Below are 7,407 nucleotides of genomic sequence, written 5' to 3'. Positions count from 1 at the left end.
GGCCTTACATGCTCAAAAAAAAAAAAAAAAAAAAAAAAAAAAAAGGCCCAACAAAATGAGCAGGAAGCTTCAGAGAGGTCCTTACTCCAGTTCTTCACAGCAAGTTACTGAGCAGAAATTGTAGTTTTCTCTGATTGTTTACCCACAACAAAAGATATCAGAAGCCTGGGTCCAAGTTTGTGTTCTGCTTACTTTGGAACATGGGTTTGAACATGTGTCTCTGCCCTAGGAAAGTGCATGGGCTGTGGGCACCCTCCGAGGGAGTTGTTCCACTGCCAGCCAGACCACTGTCAGAGCAAATCCTCAACAAATGATTTCAAATAGCTGAACTAAAACCCTGTATTGAAGCCCTTGGTCTAGTGTGGAATACTGAAGAAAACTCCAGAAGTTTGAAACAAATGCCTAATCAGAATGCCCTGAAACTGTATCTCCTCCAAAAAGTCACTAAACAACTTGTTCTTTAAAACAAAAACATTTAATACAAAAATACACAAAAACGAATGAATCATATATTGTCAATATTATATACCTGATCTCAAAAACTTATGAAAACCAGTTGTTCTCATGAAATCCATAGCATGAGAGGTTCAGTGCCTGCATGAATACCTGTCCCACAGACATCTACATACTGTAGAGGCCAAGGAGCTGAGGTGAAGCAATCCCCTCTGGGTGCAGAGTCTCTTTACAAACAGTTGCTTAGCCTTGATTATTGCAAGGAGATTGTTTGTTCTGTTGGGAGGCAAACGGTTCAGTTAGACAAAGGCTGAAACAACTAAAAGATTGAAGGTGTGAGGAATAGACTTAAGAGGTTAGATGACTTGAGAGCAGCTTTACATTAAGTTTCTTTGTGTTTTAAGTAACACTTGATCAAGATGAACAAGGTTTCAATTGATTACTGTGTCAGGACATGGTGCAAGAGACTACTGTGGACATTAACTCTTTATGCAGAGCTGGACTGAATTGACAAAAGGGACTGGAACTGCACAGAGAGGAACAGACCTGATGTCTCCTCACTCACAGTGAAACACTCTGCCACAGTTCTCAGAAGGCGAGAACTGTGAGGTGTGCAGTAATCTCACAAAGGGAAAGGCAGAAAGTTGCAACAGAAGGACCAGCAGTCTAGCAAGTAGCCAATCCCCTAATCCTGCAACACACAGACATTTAAAGTCACCTTGTGATAACTAGCCGGCATAAGGTCAAGTGTATTTTCTGTCTTTCCATGATAGGGGCATAGCACCCTTCCCTCTCATCAAGCAGATGGTCAGACTCGACATTCCTCACTAAAACCCTCCCCAAAGTAGAACTGTGCTGACATAGAGAATTTATAATGCATGCATGATTTTTGTTTTATTTTCATAAGCAACATCTGCTGCAAATCAAAACTATATGTTTACCAATGTATGCAGGTAATGAAATATAGAAAAGGAAGACATTGATAAGTTTATAGATGTATACAGGATTTTTTAAACATAAATACATGGCTACATGCCAAGAATTTAAATTATTTTGGAATATCAACAGATTGTAATAACCTTGACTAGAGTTAAAAAAAGTCATTAACCCTGAAAAGTAAACTCATCTGAACCAGGCAATCATTTCTCACCATGCAGTTCTTTTGATATTTAGGTTTAATGGATGTTACACAGGAAAAATGAGGAGATGCTACCAAATGATGCTCTGTAACTGTATGTCCTTGCTCCAATTAGGTGGTCACCTGCTTTCCCTGAAACCACTGAAATAGGAGAGATGTCTCATTAATAAAGAAAAAATTGTGTTTGTGTACAAATAATTTTATGCCAAAGTGACACTTCAAGGTTGATACCTTTTAAAAATTAAGGGATAGTAATCCTTTAATTTTTTTCCAGAAACTGTTAGGTAAATACATGCAGTAACCAGATCACTCGTAACAGTCATTTCACTTCTAAATTCTCAGATCACATTCTTAGAAGAATTTACAGACTAAGGAAGTAAATTTAGTTTTAGTTTCATTTTTCTGTTTTTTAAAATTTGGTCTATATCATAGAAAATATAATAATAATAATAATAATAATAATAATAATAATAATAATAATCCCTGTAAATTTTAGAAGTGTAGATGTGATTCATGAAATTGCTCAGATTTTTATTTATGTTTATTCTCAAAAGGCTCCCTAGAAGGCATGCCTGTATATTATTCTCTGGGAGGGTAGACGTGCCTATACTTAAGGTTATCTAGCATTTCTTATTCTGGGACACAGGTTTTCAACCTTCTGTCACCTTCTAAAAGCTAAATAATTTGGTCTGAAATTTCATATATAAATCACTTGAGAATCAAGGCAAAGGAAAACAAGCTGTCTTTAAAAAATCTGACAGGCTTTTCTTTGAAGTAAAGCCTTGAAATCTGGTCAAGAATAAATCTAATACAATTTTTCTGATTTTTTTTTTCTGAAAGTAAAACATACAAAACATCTCAGCTCACAATTGTTTAGCAGAGATTCAGAATATGTCCTCCTAGGATGGCAATCATCAGTGGAGGGAGCAAAAAATAGCATCACTATCCAGACTGAAAGAGAACAGACTTTGGCTTTTCCAGTTATCTGACTGGGAGAGTCTCGTGGGATATTGTCCTGGAGTGAAGACCAGAAGATCAATTGCTTTTCAGGGATGACCTCCTTCACCTTTAAGATGGTCCCACCCTAATGAGCCAGAAATCAAGCAAAGGCAACAAGAGGCTGGTATAGATGATAAAGGAGCTCCTGACAAAACTCAAAGGAAAAATGTAAGAGGTGGAAGCAATGACAAGTGGCCTAACAATAATATGGAGATGCTGTCCAGGCATTCATGGAGGGGCTTAGGAAAGTGAAAGCCCTTGTGATATTGAATCTGGAGAGGAATGTGGAAGGCAAGAAGAACTTTTCTAAGTACATCAACAGCAAAGGGAAGATGGGGAAAATATGGGCCCACTGCTCAAAGGAGAAAGGAACTTGGTGGCAAAGGACAAGAAACAATCTGAGGTACAGAATGCCTTCCTTGCCTCAGTCTTTACTGGCAAGATTTACCTTCAGGAATCTCAGCTTTCTGAGACACCAGTGGAAAGGTCTAAAGAAAAGAGGATTTACTCTAGGTAGAGGAAGACCAAGTTGGGGAGCATCTAAACAAACCAAATATATACAGGTTCATGGGATCTGACAGGATATACCAACTAGTGCAGAGGGAGCTGGCCAATGTCACTGTGAGGTCACTGTTGATAATCTGTGAAAGGCCATGGAGACTGGGAGAGGTTCCTGACAATGAGAAAAAAATAATTATCAATTCTGTCTTTCAGAAGGGCAAGAAGGATTGGGGAAGTACAGGTCTGTCAGCCTTGCCTCAGACCCTAAAAAGAAGGTAATGGAACAAATTATCCCAGAAACCATTTCCAAATACAGAAAGATGATTTGGAGTAGTCAGTTTGGATTTATGAAGACAAGGACAGGCTTGACCAACATGATAGCTTTCTGCAGTAACACCAGTTCAGTGGATGAGGATGAAGCACAGGATGATATTTATCTTGGCATCATTAAGGCTTTTGACAAAGTTTCCAGTATCACCCTCATGAAAAAATGGATGAAACATTGGCTATGTTAAGTGGGCAGTGAAGTGGAATGAAAACTGACTGAACTGTGAGGCCCAGAGGGTTCTCATCAAGAGCACAATGTCCAGTTGGAGACCAGTCATTAGTGGTGTCTGGTACAGGTAATGCTGGGGTTGACAGTGTTTGACATCTTCTTTAATGACCTGGATTATGGGATGTCACAGTTTCAGTGACAGTAGGAAACATACATCCCATCAGTCTCAGTATTCCCTCCAGATGTCCCTTTGCTGTCATGCCTTTCAGATGTGTGGTATTGAGCACAATCTCATCCTTCCCTTCTCAACTCTTCCTTGCATGCTTGTGAAATCAAGCTCCAAAATATAGGAAATTAATTACTTAAAGGTTAATAATTAGCAAAGTGGGGCGCTTTGTACCATGTCAGTTCTGCCCCTCACATGTATGCATAATGATATGGTCTTTTATTATGTGGACATTTTTCCTGCACAGTTCTTCATTCAGAATGAAGGATGGGCAAGTCTCATGGAGTAAGTAGCTGTTGAGTATTTACTGCCTTCATAATTATTCTATATGCAAGGCTATATATTGATTTACTATCTATTCCTATTACAAACTTTCTTAGAGAGAGTTTTGACTTAGGAATGTTTTGCAGTCTCCATTGTAACATTGTCCAGAATCTTCTTCATGGGAGAAGGCTTATTGTAATCCAAGTTTTCAAGTCAGATTTAACCATTTTAATATCTAGGCAAAGATTTTGTTATTGCTTCCACTACCTGCAACAAGTCAGAATCCCAAAGAAAGCAATTCTCATTACACATAATTTTCAGGACAAATGCAGCCTTTTCCCTAAATGACTGTGAATTGCTTATCATCACACAGATAAAGACTATATTCACAAGGATAGCACCATAGAACCATACTCACAAGGAAAGATAAATCACAGCTGCACACCAGCCTTAATTATAGTACCTCATAAGCTTTTGAATTCTGCAGGGTACTTTCTCTGCAATAGACACCTGGATGATGACATCCCTTTAGGCAGTAATTTGTTTTTTATAGACCAACAGAAGTCCTTGGGCCTGCAATTAGCTTCCTTTTTGTAGCTCTCTGTACAATTCTTATGTATGTTTTCATTTTCACTTTCTTTAGGTTCCTTCCACTAGCTCCAGCAAGTGAATTGCACATTTAACAGGTCCCACTGCAAACTGAAATATCTGACACAAGATAAGTGTTCAAGAAAAGAACAACACATCTCTTCTCCCGCAGTATTTTCTGCAGATTTCAGTTTATGGACAGCAAAGTTGCTGTTCAGATGAACCCCATGCTTTTATTTAACAATCTTCCACCAGCCACCCCACAGTCACAGTGCAACTCACTTCCAGAAGACAGGAACATATGACCCTCCCATTCAGATAATATGGGCCCTGTCTCCTGGCCATCCCATTTGGCTGTTGTACAACTCTGGGACTAGCTTTTAACATCTGGTTACAGACATAAATATGCGGTAAGGATTTATTTTCTATTCATACATAAAAATAGATGTTGTTTTTCTTGGTTTATTGCAGTTCAGTTAAAGTGTCCTTCTGAGAGTAACAGTGTTGTCCTTGCTTCTTGAAAACTTCTAACCTTTCTTATGCATTAAGGCAGACCCTTTCCTTCAAAAAGAAAAACAACACACAAAGAAGCAAGATAGGATTTAAGTGTTAATAGTTTAGCTTTACTTTATTTCAACTACTTGACTTATGCCCTTGACAGAGTAATGAGCTCCTAGAAAATTAGATGATGAAAGAACCAACACATGAAAGTGAATTCTGAAGTGTGCCATGCATTAGCCCATGCACTGTCTGTTTTACTCCCTCAGTTTAACTGTGCTTTGTTTCTGCTTCTGGGATCCTGGCTAGTCTACTACATCTACATGGCTCTTTTTATACTCTTGCTTTTGCTGTTCTTTCTCTTTAAATGTCTGCTCTAAGGACTCTCTAATTTTGCCATCCTCATTCTGCTGTGGTTTTTTATTTATTGCTTTCTTTCCTGATGCTGTAGTATCATGGCCCACATTTCTTCTCTCCATCTTGCAGGATCCTTGAAACCAGTGTAGTGCTACCATTTCCATACATATCAAAAAATTAAATCTTTAGTTTGAACTATAAGCACATTGACTGCTTGCCTGCACTTTTCTTTCTATTTGGACTTTCCCCTCACCCTTTGCCTGCTGTAGTTGTTTCTCTGCTTTGGCCCTTGGATGTGTCCCAATTCTGTGTGAGGCAGTGACTCCCGGTGTAGTTAGCTGAAGATGGCAGGGACCATGCCAGAGGGAAACCATAAAAGACAGTCCAGAAGAAGACTGGATATGAACTCTGCAAATCCTTGAGGAGCCTCACCCAGCCAGCAAGGTGCTGCTACACATGCTATGGCCAGGGCATGGTGAGCACAGATTTTACCTGCTTAATCTTGTGCACAGACACAGAGTTGCACATTGCTGGCTGACTCCTTAAGAGCAGTCCACAGTAGCAGAACTGATCATTTGGGTGAAATTTTAAAGGCTGCTAAAGTTCTGCAGAAGAACATGAAATTTTCCAGGCAGCCCCTGCTCCTGCCTGGGCTGGAAGGACTATAATGAAGACCTTGAAAGGCTTTTAGGTCTTGGATGCTGAACACAAACACAGACTTGCTAAAAGAAGTCTTTCTCATCTATTAAAAAGACTCCAGTACCCCTGGGTAAGCTACAGGAGGATTTCCTTACCATAAAATTCATTGATCCCCAATTGTCTTAATTAAATTTAGTATTTCCTAAAAAGTATGTTACCCTCTCTACAGAGAAAGAGCAATCTTCTTGACCTTTTGTGTGTCAGGTCACCACTATCATGCCCTCTTCCCCTATTTTTTCCTGTGGCAAAACAAAAGCCAATGTACAAATGTTTCTTCTACAAAGAAGGACACATTTTTCTGACCAGGTTTTCTTGCCCATTTTTCTATGGATTCTCTCTATGTGGTATCTTCCCTAAGGTGCAGTACCCAAAAATTGCATCCAGTAGGTTAATCAAGGCTTTTTCAGTGCTAAACAGAGCAGAATTTATTCCCTTGATGGAAAACATGCTCAGAATTGAAGATGCTCTTATTTAATATGCAACAGTATTGCACCTTAGCCATCTACTCTGATTGACCTGGGGTCAGATCAGGAGAACCTTTAGGCAGGGCTGAGGATTTGATAGAGCAACTTACTTGGTCATGTACCTGGTAGAGATGGAAACAAGGAAGTTTCCCGAGGAAAAGGATCCTTATCTGCCTGACTCAGCAGTGGCAGCCTGGACACAGTCTGCTGGGAGCACTGGTTGAGGGAAAGGTGAGTCTGTAAATAAAACATGAGAAAATGGGGCATGGCTGGTGAGTGCTGGGCAGGATGGGGCATTTAATAAATTAAGGGGGCATGTTGGCAACGCAGCTTAAACTCAGGGGGTAGGGCAGTGTTTGGCCGAATGTTGGAGTGAATTATCTTGGAGGTCTTTTCCATCCTTAACAATTCTATTATTCTAAGGGGCCATTTAGTAAGTGAAGACGCTACAGGAAACTGGGAAGAGCTAGTGGGCATACTTCCACTGTTTCACCTCTTGGAGGTAATACTGTAGAAGGGGTATTTTGTTAATCGCTTACTTTTTGGGGGAAAAAAAAAAGGTAAGTGCCTCGGGTGAGCCGATTTGAAAATTTGTGGATGCAGGCGCATGAAGAAAGTGGAAAAGCCGTTCCCCAACTACCGGAGGTGACATCCCGCCGGGATGCTTTTAAAAGGCTCCCTAGGAACTTCCCCGCTGACGCAGGCCGGTGCCTCTCCGAGCAAA

This window comes from Vidua chalybeata, chromosome 1, assembly GCF_026979565.1.
Source record: "Vidua chalybeata isolate OUT-0048 chromosome 1, bVidCha1 merged haplotype, whole genome shotgun sequence".
NCBI lineage: Eukaryota > Metazoa > Chordata > Aves > Passeriformes > Viduidae > Vidua > Vidua chalybeata.
Note: the sequence above shows the minus strand (reverse complement) of the source record.